The sequence below is a fragment of the Phacochoerus africanus genome, chromosome 5 (genome assembly GCF_016906955.1).
Source record: "Phacochoerus africanus isolate WHEZ1 chromosome 5, ROS_Pafr_v1, whole genome shotgun sequence".
Taxonomy (NCBI): domain Eukaryota; kingdom Metazoa; phylum Chordata; class Mammalia; order Artiodactyla; family Suidae; genus Phacochoerus; species Phacochoerus africanus.
Genome location: NC_062548.1, coordinates 86,452,916 through 86,476,145, shown reverse-complemented (window position 1 = coordinate 86,476,145; position 23,230 = coordinate 86,452,916). Strand labels below are relative to the sequence as shown.

Below are 23,230 nucleotides of genomic sequence, written 5' to 3'. Positions count from 1 at the left end.
GATGCTAGCAGCCAAAATGAATGAAGTGCTTACTAAATAAGTTATACCCCATGCCTTCCTGTATCCCAGAATTCTTACATCATCTTCTAATAATGTGAGACTGGGGCTCACTTTGAGTAATTTTTCAGGTTAGTTTTAGAAAATGGCCCTTTCCAAGCTCCAGTCCTCAAACTATATATTCCTGAGGATATTCAAATGAATAAAGCAATTACAACTCAGGACAGGGCAAATGTGGATCCTTTTTAAGAGTCCAATTATTGTTTTATTTGGTTTTCTGCCACTGTTAAAACACTGCATAAGACCGTCAGTGTTTTTCATGGAATGTATTTTATTAATCTGGTAATCATATTGAATATTTGTTGTCTGTAGAGGCCTGCCAGGATTCTAGGCTGAAGATACTTATCCATGACTACTATCCCATCACAAATCATCGTTGATAAACATTGAAAATATTAATCAGCTTCCATCTGATCATAGTCCCCCATTTAATCACAGAAAAATCTCTGTTGTTTATGTACTGGCTTCTTTCCTCCTTCATTCATTTTGCTCATTTAAAGCCTCCTTCCTGGACTCTTAGTTCCAAACACATCCTGATGAATAGTGGCAGGCGGGAATATATCCCATGGTTCAAATTGCACTGACATTCATGCAGACACAAAAAAGAAGAGTGGAGATATACCACTGATCCAACCCCCCAAGATAAACCATCATAGGGAATGTGTGTGTACTATTAATTCTTCTCCCAGAAGAGGTCAAGAGGGCAATGGGTTGATCCCACGACATAGATGAAGGGTGAGTAAGGGAAATTCCTTATTGATGTGAACAGTGCTGATAGATTATAAAGTTTAGGATGCTTTCTACAAACCAAAGACTCTCTTCCAACAGAGAGGGGAGAAAAGTGGAGAGAGGATCAAATGGTGGTTGAGAAACTGTATGTAGAGATAGGAAGTATTTGTAAAGATGGTAACAGAACAAACATGGCCCATGAAAAGGAAATGTGGGATATTAAAATGATTGTTATGGCATTTTACTTTTTTAGATGCAAGAAAAATGCCCATATGAATTATATATTAAACAGAATTTGGTGCTTAACACTCTCCAGGCTCCTTGGCTCTCTCACACAACTGACCTCTATAAGAGTAACAAAGAGATACAGACAAAATAACAAAGCTCCTAGAAAATTGCAGCTTGCCCCAGTGATGACCCTCTACAGCCAGGTACAGTAGGACATGTCCCATCCCAGAATATTCCACAGACATATTTCCTTTTTTGCTTCTTCTCTTTTTTTTTTTTTTTTGCCATTTCTTGGGCCGCTCTCATGGCATATGGAGGTTCCCAGGCTAGGGGTCGAATCGGAGCTGTAGCCACCGGCCTACAGAGCCACAGCAATGCAGGATCCGAGCCGCATCTGCGACCTACACCACAGCTCACGGCAATGCCAGATCGTTAACCCACTGAGCAAGGGCAGGGACTGAACCCGCAACCTCATGGTTCCTAGTCGGATTCATTAACCACTGCACCACGACGGGAACTCCTGCATCTTCTCTTGAGGCAGATGGAGAAGGCTAGGTATAGATATAGGAGTATGACAAGCAAGAAAGGAGGTGTTTGTTGGCGAGTTGGTGAGTTGGGGTGTTCACATGTGTGTGTGTCCCTGACTCAGTTGGATATACAGCCTTTAGTTCTTGCTTTGCAATTTTATACCTATTGGAAAATGAGTTTTGCTAGAAATTGAAATGAAAAGCAGATTTTAGCATAATCTCGAAAGGAAAAGTCACCTATTGAGGAATTAGATTGAGCCATTAGATAGTATCATTTTGGCAGGCCAAAAAATATGGCTAAATAGTGTCTTTCTCATATGTTTCTAATCCTATCTGCTGGCTCCATGAAAGATTCAAGGGGTGTAGAGCCAGGGGCACATAACCTAATGGGATCACAAATGAGTATATGATTACAAACTGTAATAAGTGCTAGCAACTTACTCTAAGGATCCATAACAAAGGACTCAGACCTGGGGATGAAGGTAAGGATAACTCACTGAAAATGTACAGATAGTAAGAGGAGGGGTGATCCTGGTGTGTAGGGGTAGAGCAGAAGCAGCCCATTCCTCTTCAGATAGGATGGGTCCCTGTGCCAAGTGTCAAGGACCAAGAAGACATTGTGCCAGCCTTCATGGAGACTACCTTCCAGTGAGTGCAATGATAATAATTGGGCAAACAAAAATATCTATAAACAGAATCATTTCAAGTAGTAATATGTGCTCTGAAGGACATTAACAAGGGAGTTCAGAGGGAAAACAATAGAGAAGGATCACTAGAGTGGTTCAGGGGTCCTTCTGAAGAGGTGACATTTATGCTGTGACACGAAGGATGGGAAAGAGCCTTATACACAGAGTATAAGGAAATGCATTCTACACAGAGGGAATAGAATGAGCAAAGATTATGTGATTACAAACACACACCCGTTGTGGCGCAGTGGTTAACGAATCCGATTAGGAACCATGAGGTTGCGGGTTCGATCTCTGCCCCTGCTCAGTGGGTTAACGATCCGGCGTTGCCGTGAGCTGTGGTGTAGGTTGCAGACGCGGCTCGGATCCCGAGTTGCTGTGGCTCTGGCGTAGGCCGGTGGCTACAGCTCCGATTTGACCCCTGGCCTGGGAACCTCCATATGCCACGGGTGCGGCCCAAGAAATAACAACAACAACAACAACAACAAAAAGACAAACACACACACCCACACACACACACACACACAAACCTACCCCAAACTAAAAAAACACTTGCTTACTGGCTTCAAAAAGAGAGTAAGAAAGTGACTAAGATGAGCTGGAGATAGACAAAAAAAAGACCATTTGGATCTCCAAGGCATGGCAGATGGTTTGGTTTTATTATAAGTGCAAGGAAAACTCAAATGCCCCACATATAGTGCTTATTATCTGAGTATAATAGGTTGTAATATTTTTTCTGGTTAATTAATTTATCTCACTGTGAATGCAGACTTAACCTCCATGTAGCTGAGTGTTTTAAATGTGTTTTTGAGATGGGGATATAGTGTGTACATTTTAAAACAGGTATTAATAACATTAACATTGAAGATTGGAAAAAGAAAGGTAGCAGTCATAACTATGTGGCATGATTGACATATATTACCTTATATAATCCTCACAATATAGCTGAGAATTCAGTACTATCATTATTCCCATTTAAAGAAGCAGAAAATGAGATAGAAAAAAGTATTCCATGCAAACAGTAATTAAAAAAAAAAAGAAAGTGAGGTAACAATACTTAAACCAGGCAAAATAGACTTTAAAAAAAAGATTGCTACAGAAGACAAAGGAGGAGGTTATATAATGATCAAGGGATTGATCCCAGAAGATAGAACAACTGCAAATATACATGTACCCAATATAGGACCACCCAAATACGGCAAATGTTAACACTGTAACTTTTTACAGATGGCAGTATACTATACATAAAATATCCTAAAGATGCCATCAAAAAACTACTAGAGTTCATAAATATATCTGGTAAAGTTTCTGGATACAAAATTAATGTAAAAAATCTGTTGCACTTCCGTATGCTAACAACAAACTATCAGAGACATTAAAAAAAAAAACCTGTTTACAATCACATGAAAAGGAATAAAATACCTAGAAATAAGTCCAACTAAGGACGTAAGAGACCTGTACTCAGAAAACTATAGGACACTGATGAAAAAAAGTGAAGATAATGCACAAAAATAAAAAAAATATACTGTGTTCATGAATTGGAAGAATTAATATTGTTAACATGACCATACTGCTCAAGGCAATGCAATCTCTTTCAAAATACCAAGGGCATTCTTCATAGAACTAGAACAAATCATTTTAAAATTTGTATGGAAACACAAAAGATCCCAAATAGCCAAAACAATCTTGAGAAAGAACAGAGCTGGAAGAAGCAAGCTTCCTGACTTCAGGCTATATTACAAAGATACAGTAATCAGAAGAATCTGGTATTGGTACAGATACATAAATCAATAGAAAAGGATAGAGAGACCCAAAAAATAAACCCAGGCATTTATGGTCAATTAATCCATGACAAAGGAGGCAAGAATATACAATGGAGAAAAGACAGTCTCTTCAATAAGTGGCTCTGGGAAAACTGGACAGCTATAAGTAAAACAATGAAATCAGAACATTTTGTTACTCCATATACAAAAATATGCTCAAAATGGATTAAATACCTAAAACTAAGACCAGAAACAATAGAATTCCTAGAAGAAAACATAGGCAGAAAACTCTTTGCAATAAATCATATAAACATTCTGAAAATGTTTCCCAATCCCTATCTATATCTATATCTAGATATATAAAATCTTAGATGACAAATGCAAATTTTACAAATAATGTAATTTTTTAAATTTAATTTAATCTGAGATTCACTCATGGGGATTGGAAAGTTAGTCTCAATTTCTTTGAACTCTTTCCTTAGGCTTTCATCTAGGTATTTTAACAGTTATGTATTGTCAACAAGGTGGGGAAAGGAAGTACATGGCGTTCTTTTATGTTCCATATATTTGATAACCACTAAGATGATCATTGTCCCATCAAGTTCTCCTTTTTCCATTCATTCATGTCACTGCCAAGACAGTGTGTGGGGGCCTTCAGGTCCAGACATGTTCTGTCCTATGCCATATCTTCTGAGTTTCCAGGGAACCGTGGGCTGTCCTCAAGCATGATTGTTCTCATTCTATGTTGGGGCATAGAATCTATGAGGTCACATCTACCCAGACAAAACAGCAAGCATTTCTTCAGTGAGATATTGCCACTATTTGGGGGGCTCTACCTAAGACTGTCTGTCTCTTCTCCTCTCAGATCCCACAAATCTCACAGGTGGGTGAAATTTTCCATCCTCTAAATGCCCTGAATGGAAGAGCAGGACACAGAACCTCACAAATATCTGGGTCCTTCTTGATTTTCTTCTGATTCTCATCCTTCCCTGACCAAGAATAGTCACTCTTAGATAAGAAGACTTACTCTCTGATTCCCTTTGTAGCCTTATAAATCCACTGTATACACCTGAGTCCTTGCCATCTCTTTTTACAGCCTGGGATTTTGAAACTAAAACCACAGAAATAAGTTCTTTCTTCTTTGTTAGCATTTTCTTTCCTAAAGATAAGTTCAGAATCTTCTAACTGATACCTAAATTAGTAAGAGTTGGCAAGGTCCAAGTTAGAAGACATTTCTGAAGAAAAATGATCAATATTTCCAAAATGCCATCCTATTTTGCTAAGAAGATCAGTATACTTGACAATCTGCAGTTAATTTATATTTTCAGTTAAGGGATTTTGTAGCCATAGGACTTTAAGTCAATTGTTGATAAGTATTTCTGAGTATATTGATACTGAGGAACACTCAAAAACTTTGTCCACGGAGGAGCTTGAGCTTAGGGACTATTCATTGATATGTTTGGAATAAAATCTTTCTTGAATGGAATTGAGACCTCTTCAGTCTTTTTACATCTCTGTATTAGTGCATTATACCTCATACCATAATGAAGTAAAACACTGAAGGAAAAATAAAGCATATTTGGATCCAAATGCAACTTCACCCCCAAGGAACCACATTTATTATTCAAACATAGGTGCACAACAGTAAAAAAGTACCCTCTTCAACTTTATATGCCATATCATTTATTGAACATTATTATAGGTTGCTTCTGTCTTCATTTTTATTACCACTTGTCAAGCAGAAGTGATTCAACTTGCCTTTCTGACCTACCTACAACTTCCAACCCAATTAAGTAATTAACTGTATCTATAATCATACATATAAAAGATTAAGGGGTTTGTATTTTAAATACTAGAGAACTCCTTTGCATAGGGCAGAATATCCATCTATAATACAGAGCCAATATGCACTTTTTTTTTGCTTTTGCTATTTCCATTTTTCATAAAATAATGGTCCATAAGGCACACTTAAATTCAAAATAACTTGTGATTTCATTTTCAGTCCACAAAATATGGATCAATGAACAACTTGCATTGTTTTTAGGTTACACCCAAGGTTTTCCACAGACCAGTCTGGAGCATCCAGCTGATCTCACTTGAACAGAGCTGTGATCTGACCATACTCACCATTCCACAAGTTCCAGGGCTTATATTGTGTCCAGTTAGATTGAGTACCGGGTGTCCATTTAGGGCCCAGTACTCATTCCACTTCCCCTTTACCAAGCGCTTTGTGCATTTCTCCTTTGAAGGAGAATGTATTTGGTGCCTTTATTTGAACCTTTGTCAGTCTAATAGTCTTATTTCTTTTCTCTACTCTCCAGAAGAGAAATTCTTGGTTCCTGATCCGACTGCTCCAGCTATATTATTCTTTTAACAATTACCGTCCCTGTTCCTCCTTGCCATCTTACCCAGATAGTTTTAGGTATCATTAAGATATGCAGAAACAGAGGTCTAGTGGAAAGAGCACTAAATTTTTCTCTCATATCAATTATACCACTAAATAGCTGTGTACCGTCAGATCAATCTTAGAACCACAGCCATAGTGTATTCAGTAGGAACCTTAAAGACCATGGCTCAGTCTTGTGCCTCTAGCAAAGTTACTAAGAACACAGAATGAAAAAGTGCCTTTCTCAAAATCTCAAAACCAGAAAGTAATGTAGTCAGAACCAGAATTGGAGTTTCCTTATTCCCATTTTGGTGCGTTTGCATGTATATAGTTCTGTCTAGTCTAAATTAATCTTCCCCGGTTTATTAGGTAGATAATATCTCCTGGGGAAGAACTTGTTCTACTTTGAAAGCTCAAATAAAGTGACATGGGGGGGGGGGGTGTGCGCGCACGCACGCATGAGCACGCGCACGTTAGGGAGTGTATGTGCATGATTTGAAAATATTCAAATATTCAGTATTGTTTAAAAACTAAAAATATATATCAACTGAATATTTGAAATATAACTAATATTGTTGCTTTCATCTCTGCTTATTTTGTCCCCAAATGTATTTTTTAAAGGTTGCTCAATAAGGCCTTTATTATTCAGTGGCTTAGAATTTGGAATCCAGTCTTTATTCTTTTAGGGAAATTCTATGTAGCTCATACTGTTGAAGTTTCTGAATCCTACAGTAATGTACCTGTTTTATTATATTATCAAATAGTATCACATAGTTTTTAATGAGACAATGTGTTAAGGGTTAGAACTTATTTTGGCACACAGGCCTCCTTCTTATCTGGAAAAATATTCATCAGAAGGATTTGATATTCCCCTCTACCCACCATCCTACCTGTTGGGCAGTGGAGGCTCCAAGCCATTGGTCAGTTTCTCGGCCTGAGTATATCTAGGATCTGGATGAATGAGGAGCTTTGAACTAGACTTTCATATAGACCAAAGAGAATGTTTCTTAGTCAAGATCAGTCTTGTGCTAACCATTGTTAATCTAAAAACAAGAATTCTGCACTGAGGAATACTTGTATATTTGGAATTCAGAAAAGTAGAGTCAAGGGCGAGGAGAGATTTCCTTTGTTCATTTCTTACACTTGCTGACTTTTCATTGTGAGGCAAAGTGAGAAGCAAGGACCCAGGTATGCATTTTAGGGGTGGACACTGCAGATTCTCTGCGGAAGGGAAAGATGATGGGGACTCCAGCATGGCAGGAGCATGACAAACTCCTGTATCCTATCCCCAATTCCTAATAGGTCTTCACTGGTTGGTGGTAGGAGTTTTGTATATAAGGTCCAACTGGAAGTTGCTAAGTCCTTCCATATCAGAGCTAAAGAGATGTCCAAGGCTTGCTTGACAATTCACCTATGCATTGAATTGTCTGTCAATGGACTGTGTCCAAAGTGGCTGGGGTGGAAGCCAGTCATTCTAACAAATTTCTGTGGCTTTTAAACAAAATGATCTTGAGAGGTAAACTTAAATTGCATACTTCATGATACTTTCATTAAAGTATAAATTGCACTTGTATTCTGGGAGCATGCATGCCACATGCCTAAAACCTATGTTTGCTGAGCAGAGATGATATCCTACTGCTGGCCCTTCCCTTTCTCTTGTCTAACTATTCCTTGCTATTCCTCTGTGTATGCACTTGGCTCCTCTAGCTACCATCTTTAGAAAAATGAAAGCAGTCCTCAGATCATTTTTATATGTGAAAGTTAAACAAGTACTTGGGATACAAAATAAAGGAAGGGCTTGAAAGAGTTAAGCAAATTAAAAGGTACTCCTCTCTGTACTCAGATATGACTTCCCAACTGTGAATATTATAAGGGGTATCCTTATGAAAATATAACTCCCACAGGGAACTTAAAGGCAATTAAAACAACATTAGTGTTTTTCATAACTTTACAATGTCTTTATGCATGTGATAAAACCTTACTAATTATTGAAAAGTTATTTGTATTAAGATTTCAGAGCAGAGAGATAATCTGTGCAATTTAGAATCCTGAGCCATCGTCGGGGAGCTGGCTAACAGAACTAGAATTCCCTTGCCAGCATCTCCAGTTGCATCAGTGAACCTCAAACAGGATCCTTTGCTGGCAAATATTAGCTTATTATAGTTTAAAAATAAATAAATACCTTGAGCAAATGTGCAGTGACACCAAAAATTAGTTTCCACAAACTGACTAAATATAGTATCTGTTGGGAAAAGGCAAATGAGTTCAAGTGGAAAAAAAAATGTTCTAGAATGGAAAGCATACATTTCTTTAAATGGATGAAAAATTTTACTGTGATCTGAATGTAATCAACATTCAAGGCTGACTATATGGAGAGAAGAAAGACAAAGGCTTACTGGGCAACTTCCCTGCTTCAGCTCGGTATCAATTTGGCAGGGAGAGTGCAGAACACCCCACACTGCTCTTTGCACATGCTAGGCATCCAGACCATACAACCGATTCTTCAACCCCTCTCATGAGCTATTATGTAATACGCTAACCAGGCAGAGTTGTAAAGGCATGTTAAAGAAAATGTGGAAAGGAAGGTTTCTGAGCTTTCCAGAGTGTGATCATGAAAGTTTCAGAATGGAAAGATCCTTAGAAGTACAACTCTGTCACTGGAAGGATGAAGAAATTGGGATCCAGAAAGATCAAGCGATTTGCTCAAAGCCATCATCAGTGAATGTCGGAACCCAGGATGAAAAGCAGTCTTAGCTTTTGGGGAAATATTCTCCCTAATATAGGTGATGCATGGCAGAGACATATAGGCAAGTATATCAGCAAAGAAACAAGCCTTCTATTATTACTTTGAAACAATGAGTATTATGGGAGTGGTGATCTGCAGACAAGGTCAGATTACTTTAGGACATTTGAATTCTTGAGTAGTCCTTCAATACCAGGGGCCAAGAACAGATGATGCCAATCTGAGAACAGATATTCACTTCAAGGATAAGATCACATGAGTAATCCCTACTTAGATAACTAATAAGAAGTTGTTTGGATTTGTAATCACCAGGGGCCCATGATGAATTGGACTCCACCTAAAAGCTAATGGCAGAAAGAATTAGATTCCCTATAGGAAAGCCCACTGCCTGAATAAAGTATAAAATTACCATAGCAGACCATCCAGGATCATTTTCTATGCTGGTACACCCATGGCAACTCAGTAGCATTAGTGCTCACTTAGCAACAAAAGAAAGCAGTGAGCAAGTCAGTCAGTCAATTTAATAATAAAGTTTGCCAAAGGTCTGTTTAAATCCATTAAGTGCAATAAACCAGCCCAGCTGAGATCTACAAGCAGAACTAGAATATTATTTCTTCATTGCTATACTCAGAGGGAGTAAACAGTCCAAAAGATAGTGAGGACAGTTTATGATAGAGTCCAATCACAGGTGTTCATCAGAGAAAGAGCTCAATGATGTCTACCCATCTTCTGTTGGCTTCTGAGGAGGACTTCAACATACAGGTGCAGCCCATGGGGGAGGAAAGGAGAAGTTTGCCAGCATGGAGTTCCCTGTTGGAGTTCCCAGTTATGACCTAGTTATGAAAAACAGGCATTTATTAAGCTGAAACCAATTCAATGAGAATCAAAATATGTTTCTATTCATTATATCTTTATTTTGCAAATTGCAACAAAGGGATCATATTTGATAATATATATTCCCCTCCCGTATCCCTCTCTCTCTCTCTCTCTCTTTCTTTCACACACACACACACACACACACACACACACACACACACACACACACACACACTACCACCACCACCACCACAACCAACCACTACTAAGAAAGTAGGTAAGAATAAAGGAAGACATAAGACTCATTATGTGGTAATGTTAGAAGAATGCTCAGGCCAAAGAAGGATACAAGAGCAAATAGCCAGGGAAATAACTTTTGGATAAGTTCAAAGGGAGTCAGGCACCTCCTTGACTCATTGTCTTCTCTTTTACACATGTTATGCCCTGTCATGAAAAAGGAAGAATGAATTGAGAACTATAAATCAGCTGTGTGCTTACGATTAAGTTGCTGTTTATATGGCTGATATTTAGACTGACCTTTGAAGGATTGTGGAGTTTGTCTGTCTGGAGATCCTCAAATCTCAAACCAGAAAACATGCTGCTAAGAACCAAATGACCAGGAGGGAGATGAAATATTACCTTCCCCACTGTATACAATTTTACTTAGTAAGCCTCCAGGCAGGTAGAAGTCATGGATAGGAGGATCCCATGAGGAGCTAAAGAAGTTATATGTTTGTTTACCACTTCGCAGGCTTTTCCTAGGGGTACCTCCACTCTCCTACCTCTTTTATGGAGAAGGCAGACAAATAAGGTGGTTAAGAACATAGCCTCTAGAGCCCAACTCATTTTTGTGCATCATTTTCTTATTTACAAAATGAATATAATAATAGGACAATCTTTTCATTTTCCTGTGAAGATTAAATAAATTTGTGCATAAGCAAGTTACTTATCAAAGGCTAAGTTATGGCTTGACTCCTACTTAATGTCAATGCATTGATGTCTTCTTTCATAGCTTTCCATCTGCCAAATACAATTAAATATATTCTGGCATAGGTTATAGAATGGCAAGACTTTAGTCCCCTAAAGAGAAGTAGTTCAAAGTGATTAAGAGCACAGATGTTGAGGTAAAATAGACTAAGACTAGAATACTGGCTTTGCTACTAATTAACTCCATGATTTTAGTTAACCATTTCTAAGTCTCAGGTTTTTTTTTTTTATTTGTGAATTAAAGATAATACTGGAGTTCCCCTTGTGGCTCAGCAGGTTAGGGACATTGTCTCTGTGAGGATGCAGGTTCGATCCCTGGCCTTGCTCGGTAGGTAAAGGATATAGCATTGCCATAAGTTTTGGCATAGATCACAGATAGAGCTCAGACCCGGTGTTGTTGTGGCTGTGGTGTAGACTGGAGCTGCACCTCTAAATCGACTGCTGGCCTGGGAACTTACATATGTTGCAGGTGTGGCTATAAAAGTTAAAAAAAATGGTAAAAAGTTCTCATCATGGTAACCTAGTAGAGGGATCACTCAGCATAAGGAACTATGAAAATATTATTATATCTCAGAATTTTAAAAGTAGAAGCAAATCTAGATATCTAGTTGAAGCAATACATTTTATGAGATATCTATCTATCTTTCCATCTGCCCATCCATCCCTGTAACTTCCCCTACCTTCTCCATTATTCAAGTGGTAGCTAGACCATTCTATGCTTCTGCCTTAGGAAGGAGACATGGAAGTAGGAGAGAAAGATGGGAGGTATTTTTCTGGATTTGAGTCTCAAAATCCAAGACTCTCAAGGCAACAGAAATGATGCAATATTGACTATCAATTTGGGAATGAAGATAATGATAAATTAATAAAACTTCTCATACCCTAAGGCAGTATACCTCCTTTAAATTGGGCTCAAGACAAGATATACACACAGAAGTTGGTAAATCCCAAAGAAGGTCATGCCCCATGTTCCACTCCTTGAGTCAAGCCACAGACTATTAGTAAAACCCTCTGATTTGCAGCAGCTGAAACCATTAGTGACTTATTTCCCATTATGCAGAGTGGGCTAAAGGAATACAAAATCACCAAAATAAAATGTATACATGCTGTATATAAAATAGCAAAACCTAGGTCACCCCCCTTCAAGAGTTTACCACATCCAGTGTGCATTACAACATGAAAGTAGCAGCTTAAGCCACTGGAGCAGAAGACACCTGCAGAAAGAAGCAAGCAGCCACCTGTGTAGAGTGACCACAGATGATCACATGGGAAAAAGGATATCTGAGTGTCTGCCATCATGAATACATATCAGCAGTTAGCTACTCCCTAATTCTCTCCTCCTCACAATGAGGCCATAACACTAAATAAGTCTCCTAGAACTTAGACACAGTCATGGAAAAGAAGGACATCTCAAAACAAATGACATTACGTATCAACCATCTTAACAAAATAAATTTATATTATAGAAGACTACACAAACATATTTCTTGCACAGGCAACTTTATGCAAGGACTAGAATTTCTATTTGCTACAAGTAGGTAAACTGAAACTTGGAGAAATTAAAATCAATTGCCTCATGTCACAAAGTCCAACAGAGCAATCTCAGTTATCTTCCTAACAAAGTAATTAGAAGTAATGATCTCTCTTTTACATTTAAAGAAATGCTCCTAATCTTGATATAAGATAAATGATTTCCACATTATTTTAAGCAGAGGATTTTTTCAAACAAAATCTAATCAAGAATCCCAAAATTGACTAAGTTCCCACTGTGGCTCAATAGTATCAAGCCTGACTAGTATCCATGAGGATGTGGATTTGATGCATGGCCTCTCTCAATGGGTTAAGGATCCAGCATTGTTGTGAGCTGTGGTGTAGATCGCAGATGTGACCTGGATCCCGTGTTGCTGTGGCTGTGGTGTAGGCTGGCAGCTGCTGCTCTGATTCCACCCCTAGCCTGGGAACTTCCACATGCTAAGGGTGCAGACCTATAGAGAAAAAAAGAAAAAAAAAAAAAAGAATCCCCAAATCGAGAAAGGGTAAACATTGAGCTTCCTTTGATTGAAGTGGAGTGGACATGGCATGACTCCCTTTAGATATTTCTATAGATCAGTGGAGCTCTGAAGAACAAGGTCAAGCTGGTTTAGTGGAAAGGTGCTCTAATAGTCTGCTCAGACTACCATAACAGAATTCCGCAAGCTAGGTGGCTTAAAAACAAAAATGTTTTTTCTCATGGTTCTGAGGCTGGAATTCTAAAAACGACATGCCATGAGGGTTGGTATTTGGTGAGACCTCACTTCCTGACTTGCAGGTGGGCTGCCTTCTCTCTGTGCCCTCACATGGCCTTTTCTCTGCATGTGCCTACAGAGAGAGAGGGCTCTGGTCTCTCTCCATCTCCTTATAAGAACATGAGTCCTCAGGTTATATGACCTCATTTAAGCTTAAAAACCTCCTTAAAGCTTCAATTGAAGCCATTTCCTTTAGTTAGGGCTTCAACACATGATCTTTGTGAGAACAACTTATGGAAAGTTGGGAAACCCAGGAGGTACTTTCAACTCTTATTCTCATCAGCTAGTCCTAGATTAGGATACCAAGCTTTTCTGGAATGTAGTTTCCTCCTTTTACTAATGAATAAAGTTGACTAAATAAATTTTTTTGTTTTTGCTTTTTTTTTTTAATGACCGCATGTATAGCATACTGAAGATTCCAGGCTAGGGGTCAAGTCAGAGCCTCAGCTGCCAGCCTTAACCACAGCCACAGCAATGCCAGATCCAAGCTGTGTCTGCAGTGTATACCACAGCTCACAGCAACACCAGATCCTTACCCACTGAGCGAGGCCAGAGATTGAACCCACAACCTCATGAATACTAGTCAGGCTTGATACCACTGAGCCGCAACAGGAACTTCCAATAATTTCTTGTTCAAGTTTTTAAAATTAATTTAATACATACAAAAATTTCAGGTCACAGAAATTCTATCTACACAAGCTATCCATTATCATCTCTGTTAGGCAAACTTTGCACATTGGCATTCATTCCTCTTCATTGTCCCTTCAATTACAAAGTATGCCCAGTTTCCATAACCATCTTCTCCTGGAAGAGAATTTGAATATGCTAATTCTAGTAATCATCTGGATATGAAGAGTGTATCATATCAAATCAGCCCTTCTGTAAAGAACTACAGAAATAGACAAGTATAAAATATAGTTATTTGAAGGCAGTGGAGAGCAATGAAGGCATCTAGGACTTGAGGGACCAGAATATTTGGAGAAAAGATGGATATTCAAGTGAGCTTCCTTCTACTTTCTCCTTGAAGCATCTTATCATAACTAAGTGGCCCAAAGTCAAGAAAAGCCAAGAAGAAGATGTAGCTCAAAGATTTTAGTAGTAACATTAGTCCAGGTGTTGAAATTTGGATGTTAGTGCTACCAAGGCAACGAGGCCTACTATATTTATGAAAATAGATAACATGATGAATCTATTAAAAAGATAAAATGGAAGTTATAGATTTAAAAATGCAATAAGTAAACGAAGAACTCAGTAAACAGATTTATCACACATTAGACATGGCATCAGAAAGGAAAATATCAGATTAAAAGGCAAGTTAGTAAAAAAATATAAAGGACATCATGTAAAGTTACAAAGGGTACATAATCAAAATGTTAAGGAAAAATAGCAAAAAAAAAAAAGTCCAAAATTAGGGAAAGATATCAAACCATAGAAATAAATAACAGTATGAGCCACATTAAGGATAAATTCAAAGAAATATATACCTAGTCACAATGTGGAAAAAACTGCTTATAACTGAGGACACAGGTAAAATATTAAAAAGACAGAAATAGACATTATGGTTTACAGATAATTATCTTCCAAAGAGAAATATCAAAATATACAGCTGACTTCTCAAGAGAAACAATGAAGCCTGGACACAATAGAATGCAATCTGAAAGTGCTGAAAGAAAATTACTCTCAAGTTACAGTTCTAAATTGGCAAATATTTATTTCAAAATAAATAAAAAGGATATTTTCAGACAAAAAGAAATTGAAAGAAATAACTGTCAGTATACCTGTAACAAAAGAATTATCAAAAGATATTCTGCAAATTGAAGGGAAATAATCCCAGAGAGAAGCCTGAAATACACAATGGTAAACATGTGGGTAAACCTACATGAATATTGAATGAATAAAACATTAAACATGAGTAAATATGAGTTGTATGTGGTTTAAAACATACAGAAAATTAAAGGCAACAGTAGTACATATTTGGAAGGGGAGTAAATGGGTTAAATTATCATTTGTATGGACAGAAAAGTAGGAAAGATACTAACTTGCAATAAATTATAGCAAGTCAATGATGCATATTGTAATATGTAAGGTCAACTAAAAGAAAAACAAATGAATATATAACTGAAATAGAAAGAATAATATATTAAAATAATTGCCTGATTAACAAAAAGAAAGGCAACAAATTGACCAAAAAATAGAACATGTGATGCAAATAGATAACTCATGGTGAAATAGTAGATTTAAGCCCTCAAAGTATTTTCATTAAATGTAAATGGATCCAATACTCCAAATAAGAAATAAAAATTATCTTGCTGGATAAAAGAATAAAATCCAACATCATTTTGGTTTAAATATCAAGACATGAAAAGATTGATAGTAAAAGTATAGACTATAGGAAATAACCAAAAGAAAGTCTATTTAGCTACTCTAATATCAGATTAAATAGGCCTGAGTTAAGAAGCACTGTTGAAGATAACAAGAAGTGCTTCATAATGACAAAAAGGTGAAATGACGAGGATATAAGAATTTAAATTTGTTTGTAAGTAATAACATAATCTTAAATATGTTAGACAAAACCTGGTAAAAGTAAAAGTAGAGTCAGTCATACAATATATGCTATTGGACTTTTAAAAGCACTTCAGAAACTGATTGTATAAGGTGACAAAAAAATCAGTCAAGGTATATAGATTTAATCCCATAAATGATCAACTTAACCTAACTGACTTATATAAGACGTGAGACTATGAAAATATATATTAAAAATTTTCTTTAAAAACAAATGCAATATTTAAAATATAGTTTCACAAACTTTAAATATTTAAATTATATTGTTTGTTCCCTGAAAATTATGATAGGTATTAGAAATCTATGAGAAATAACTAGAAAATGCCCAAATCTTCTAAGCCAAAGAGTTCACTTCTATTTAACACAATCCTTTCTAAATTCATATAATTAATATCATCCCAGTCAAAATACTAGCAGATTTAGTGTTTATATATGTATGTGTATAGAGAAAGTGATAAGTTAACTCTAAAATACATATGGAGGGAGTTCCTATTGTGGTTCAGCGGTAATGAACCCAACTAGTATCCATGAGGATGCAGATTTGATCCCTGGCCTCTCTCAGTGGGTTAACGATCCAGAGTTGCAGTGAGCTGTGGTGTAGGGTGGCAGCTATAGCTCTGATTTGACCCCTAGCCTGGGAACTCCCATATGCCACGGATGCAGCCCTAAAAAAAGCCAAAAAATAAAAAATAAAAAAATAAAATTCATTTGGAAATTTAACCAAGAATATCAACACAATCTTGGAGAAGAACAAAGTTTATACAACCATTTTTCAATTATTACCATAAAGAATACCATATAATATTGCCGAATCATGACAGACTTCTCAGTGGGACAGAATAGAGAGTCCACGAAGGAACTCACACATGTATGACTGCTTTAATGTAAAGGTTGATGTGTGGGCCAACTGAACAGTCATATAAAGAATAAATCTCAATTCCCTCACATATATAGAAAAATCAATTTCAGTTGGACTCTAGAACAAAATGTAAAAGTAGAACAATAAAACTTCTAGAAGACAACAAAGGACAATTGCTTCATGATCTTGGTAAGGCAGAATTTCTTTGGTAGAACATAAAAAGTACTAAGCATATAGAAAAATACTAGTAAATTAATTATCATTAAAATTATGAAAATTTTTTCATCAAAAGACACTATTACAAGTTTAATTAAAAGGCAAGCCATATAGTGGGGGAATATATTTGCAATACATTGATCTTAAAAATGCCTTGTGTCCAGACTATATGATGAAAAGACAAATAATTCAGTAAGAAAATGAGCAAAAGACTTGAAAAAGTCGCTATTCAAAAAAGGATGTCGGAAAAGCCAATATATATATATATATATATATATATATATATATATATATATATATATATATATGAAAATATGCTTGAAACCATTAGTATTAAGGAAATGGAAATTAAAGCCACAAATTAACTGTGTTTCTTTCCCCCTGAGAAGCTAAAGTTAAAAAAAAAAAAAAGACAAGGAAGAGAAAAGAAAGAAAATACTGTAAAATCAAGTATTGAGAGGATTTGGAACAAGAATATTATTTGATAATATCTACTAAAGTGGATATAGGAGTTCCCATCGTGGCGCAGAGGAAATGAATCCAACTAGGAACCATGAGGTTGCAGGTTCGATCCCTGGCCTTGCTCAGTGGGTTAAGGATCCAGCACTGCTGGGAGCTGTGGTGTAGGCTGCAGACGCAGCTCGGATCTGGCATTGCTGTGGCTGTGGCGTAGGCCAGAGGCTACAGTTCTGATTAGATCCCTAGCCTGGGAACCTCCATATGCTGCAGGTAAGGCCCTAAAAGGACAAAAGACAAAAAACAAAACAAAAACAAAAACAAAAAAAATAAAGCAGATATATACATTACTTATGACCCAACAATTTCATTCCTAAGAAAACTGTATACACATGTGAAAATAGAAACAACAGCATTATTCCTAATAACAAACAATTATAATAAAAAAATGGAAACAACTCAAGTGTTTGTCAGTAGAAGACTGATAAAAAAATAGTAGTATATTCATGCAATGAAATTTTATATAGCATTGAAAAGGAACAAACTACAGCTACACTCAACCACTTGGAGGAATTTAAGAAATATAACACTGTTGGAAAAATATCTAGCTCAGGATACTTGGAAAAGGAGTGAATGCGACAGGGCATTAGAGAATTTTCTGGTGCATTGATATTGTGCTTTTCTTTCATCTGGGTGGTTGCATGGATGTGTCACTTTGTAAAAATGTCTTATAATGTATACTTAAAATTTGTGCATTTTCTTAGTTATGTTAAAATGTAACAATTAAAAATAAAAAACAGAGAGTAATGTAAATGTAGGAACACTTTTGCTGTGATGGATAAAGTCATGTGGGTGAGAACACCAGCACTGACACTGCATGTTGAAGAGCAAAAAGAAAATTGATGGAAGCTCAGGAAAACAGTTGGTCAACTTTTAAAAGGCACCAGCATACATTTCCATGCTAAACTTAAGTATCCCAGAAGTGAGTAACACACTGTAGTGGATAAAAAATGTCTTATAACCTGAATAGTATTTTTACAAATCTAGTTAAGAACCAAGGAATGCAAACCCCAAGTAAAGAATAGTGTTAGTAGTTTTGCTTCAGGATAAAATTATATAGAAGAGATTGTAATACACAAATAAAATGAAAATAGAGTAATCAATACTGGAGGAATAAGGACAGAATTCACAGGGCATCGAGTGGGGCAAAATATCAAAGGGCTACAATTTTTAGTTTGACCAGTGGTATTTCTATCTGGTCACAGAGATCCCTTAGAGAATATTAGTTTTTCTGATTGTCTATAATAGGGAAGTTCCATTCTATATTGCTTTTTGTGTTTGTATATATCATGTAAATACATGAATATAAATATATATTTATAAAACATATGAAGTAGATAAACTGAGCCACTCTTTTGAAAAAATAAGATTCACAATTTACTTCTCTTGAACTTGGTAGAGAAGGATTTGGGGTGAGTGGGATAAATGATGGCTGAAAAAAAAAATGTACCCTGCCATCCTGGTCACTCTGTAACATCACCCTGTCTTCTCTGTGTTCCACAGAATGGCACTGCAAGATCATTCAAGGAAGGAAAGACCAGAAAGTCAGACTTAAAAAGGTCCTCTCATGGCAGATTTTAACACCAGGGGTTGTCTTTATTTATTTATTTTCAAACTGCTTTGGCTAAAAGAGTTAATTTCCCCTGAACCTTTAAGCATCAGATGGGCCTGCACCTTCCAAGGACTCTTTTCTTCTTTAAAAGCACAATTGTTGTTCAGTTTCTCTCAGGTACAGATTCATTAGCTCTTGACTGGCTCTCCTTGTTTGCTGACTACTTGTGGAAAAAGCCATTTACCCTGGTGAATGTCAAGGTTAGTGCAAACCGTCCTTGTCATCAGTCTCTCTGGCAGAAGGTCAGGGATAAGCTTTCCTCAAATGGGCAGCGTCAAACAAAGCAGAGATGGACTTAACTCACCAAGAGGAAGAAAGAAGGCCTGCTCCAGAGTTGATAAACATTCCTGTGGACTTTGAGGACAGAAGATTTAACTCCTCCCTTACCACGTCAAGAAGTGTTCACTGGAAGAGTCCTTATAATATCTGGATATTTTAGAGCATATGAGATATATTTATAAAGTAATAAATAACTATAAGGATATTATCCATCTGTCTATGATCTTATTTATTTAAACAAGTGTTTTAATTTTCAGTGTCCAATTTGGAAGTATTTCCCATTTTCTAGCTTTGCTCTGGTTGATTTTTTTTTTTTTTGTAATTTCTTCCTTCAGTTTACTTTTATAGACAAGCTGTAAACCACGTATGCAGAACTGCCACAATCTGAAATAGTCAGATCTTGCTTAATTTATTTTCATAGAATATTAAAATTTTAAAGTTGGAAGGAACCTTAAGACTAACCTAATCCAACCTTCCATCCAACAAGTAAATCCTCTGTAGCATTTTAGGCAGTTGTCACCCAATCTCAACTTTGTCACTCTTAGTAACAAGACATCTCTGCCTCACAGGAAGGCTGTTCTGAGGTGGGGAAGGTTTTATTATTACAAAGAAAGCTTTGCTTTATATTTACTTCTTCTTGCAATTTTAACCTGTTGGTTCAAGTTTTTTCTTCTAGTTTGATAGAAAGGGACAATCCTTCCTCAATGAAAGCTCTCTCCAAATATGAGGAAAATTATTTGGAATATATGGAAGAGAAACCATGCAACATGGGGTTATTTCTTCTCTTGGCTTTCAGTCTACTTCTTCCATGAAGTAACTGTCAGACAAGGCATTTTTCCATTTGCTTTTCTCTAAATGAAGTTTTTGCAGTGTGTCTTTACAATGCAGGATTCAGATTTCAGATGCTGGACCATGAACTTCATATATACTTATGTATAATATATAACATATTTTTATATATTATGTACATTTAAAATTCTTTAAATGCATCTATTCTCATTTTGATTCACAGAGGAATCAATTAATAGCAAAAAGACCTTTCACACCAGGAACTTCTGCTTGCCACACCATGCAGCCAAAAAAAAAAAAAAAAAAGACATTTTACATAAGTGATAATCAAAAAGATTTGCTCTTGTGTTGCTGTAGTATAATCACAAGTCACATGCCAGGTATATATATTTGGTCATTGTACCAAATTTTTAATTTGTTTGCTATTCACACTTGGTCATCTATTATATTAACATATGAAAGGCCATGTTATTCTTACAGAAAAACACTGGGCACCCTGTATACTACTCTTTGGGGCACATCATTTGCCTTACTTGGCCTTAGTGTTTTTCCTTTAGAGTTCTGCCAGGCAATTGTTCCTCTGTTTCAAAGTTGTCTCTAGAGCTCTTAGTCACATCATTACAATATCATCCCTTGTATAATTTTAATGACATGAACACTTTTCTAGCAAAACAAGTCCTGCTCTGTTGTATGATCCAGAGTTTGCTTCCTTGTGACTATTTCAAGTATTTTTCTTGGGCTTTTTTCATCCTGCACATTTTATTTCATCCTCTCTAGAATTTCTCCACAGCATATAATTATCTGAAGCATTAAAACATATTCTTTCTTTACCTCTTCCACATTTACCTTCTCTGGCAAAAAAAAACAACTAATCTTTATGCAATAAAATGTATCACTACCACTACCTGCAATAATTGAATACAAGAAGGAGGAAAATTAACCTAGAGTACCACAGAGCTTTAGGATGACAACTCCCGTAATGTTCAAACTTTCTGGATGTCCAGATGAACTACGTTTTCTGTGTGACTTTTCCTAGAAACTGTCTCATAAATTTTCATGGCAGGTTGTCTGCTGGTCTTGTGTATTCACTCTAGGAAGACTTGATTTTTATATAAACCATTCTGGTGATCCTACCATCCAACCACACTCTATCTCCAACTCCAGTTGTCTTAATAACTGACGCTAACTTATACTGCTAGATGTCAGTCTCACCCTTTTTTTAAAAACAAATATCTAAAAATACCTAGAACTTTGGAAGGCTCTTCTCTTGAGTTTTCATCTGTAATAGAAAGACTCCTGTTTTTCCACCTGCATTTACCCCTGTCCCCTCCTTCCAGAGCCACCATACACTCATTCACACATTTAACAACTTAGATCTCAGCACTTGCAATAACTAGTTACCAGTTTCTAGACTCAAAACCCTAAATTTATCCTATATATAAGCACAAAAATGTACTTTCGTATTTATTTTCCAACTCAAAATTTCTGAGTTTTTCCGATGTGTACCAAAGTCTCAACTTTGTAGTTAGATTTCCATAGTTGCCCAGCAGTGGTAAGCACAATAAGACATATTTGAAAAAATTAGGTCTATTATAATAAATTAAGCCACACTGAGATCCTTTATAATTATTCTTCTTCTTGAAATGCGTCTTCCCATTATTCAAGTTTAACAAGAATGATCCATTTAGGACTATACAGACCAATATAAGACCAGTCTGTCTGTCCATGTAGATAATCTCAGAAAATGCATAGAAACACTACATATGAGCAAGATATGTGGAGAAGGAAACAGTTCTAAATTAAGTTTATTATTACCTTTTTTCTAGTGCACCCTCACTGCTGTAAGCCTTCATGGGGCCCCTTGGTGCTGTGTGCTGAGCACTCCAAACTTTCCTCCTCATCCCCTCTCCTGCTATTGATGGCATAATCTGCACGGGTCATGAAGGAAGAGGCTCACTTGGAGACGGCACCTGCTAAAGGGAGGAAAATCAATTTTCATCATCCAAAAATACAGAACAGCTGGCACACAAACTAGTTGCTCAAGGTCCCTAGGGTCCAGAAGGGGAGTCCCACTAAGAAAGACACATGCTTGGAACAGAAGTCTCTCCATTTAACCAGAATAATAAGGGAAGTGGGGAATAAGGAAGTGGAGGATGGAATGCCCCATTCAAGTCCCCAATTCTGCAATAAATATCAGGTGGAATATAGAGTCATTTTTACATCAAAAAATTAGGTAGAGATCTTTCTGAAAGTAGTCTATAAAAAAATCTTGATATTCTATAGGTTCTCAGGTACTAATTGCAGCTGAAATGTATAACCTATTGCAACTCATTTTTCATATGTTACTACAACTCTTTACTACTTTTTCTATTACTTTTTTTCTATTAGACCATTTTCTTATAGTTAATATTTCAGGTTGTAAGTTCATCATTTGATACCAGAGAGGGTTTGCTGGGAAACAGAAAAGTAGATATTTGAATTCTTGAAAAATAAATCTCACTGAGGGACTGATAAAACCACAAAGCCATATACCTTGACGTGAGTATTACAGTATATCTGTAATTCATATTTTAATCACACAAAAAATGCACAAATACAAATTTGTTTTGTAAATGGAAACAATATGTAGCTAGAAAAAAGTAAAAAATCTTACTTCTTTACACAGAACTAATCACAGTAACATATCATTTAAATGTATCTTCCTGACTTTTTACTATTCATTTACATAAATACAGTCACATTTGTGTGTTTAATATGTAAATGGTTTACTTCTACATAAATAGGATAGTATTCAATACTGTTTTATAAGTTAAGTTTTCCACTTAATTTTTCTTTTAAAGATCTTTCTATTTCAGTATTTGTAAATCTAACTTATTTTAGATTGTTACTATTGGGATTTCTGAATAGTTTTCCATAACATGGAAAAACATAATTCATATAAATATTTGATTGTTGAAAGTTATTTAGGATCTTTGACCCCAAGTTTTTCTCAATTACCGTTTTTTTTTCCCCCACAAGTATCCTTTTACCTGCTTCTTTGTAGGTTTTCATTACTCATTCAGAGTAAATACTAAAAACCCTATGGGAATTTTGATGGAAAATGACAAACTGCTCCTCTAAAAAGACTACAAATTTTTATTTTTTTCTATTATAGTTGGTTTACAGTGTTTGGTCAATTTTCTGCTGTACA

General features: G+C 36.3%; 1 long non-coding RNA gene across 1 annotated transcript in view; it reads left to right on the top strand.

Annotated features, from left to right (window-relative positions):
- LOC125126837 (uncharacterized) overlaps positions 1–19,407 on the top strand; it is a 58,947-nt gene extending 39,540 nt beyond the window's left edge. The window contains exon 4 of the long non-coding RNA XR_007134801.1: positions 18,864–19,407. This is a non-coding gene — a long non-coding RNA (uncharacterized LOC125126837). The remainder of the gene's footprint in view (positions 1–18,863) is intronic.
- The last annotated feature ends 3,823 nt before the right edge of the window (positions 19,408–23,230 follow it).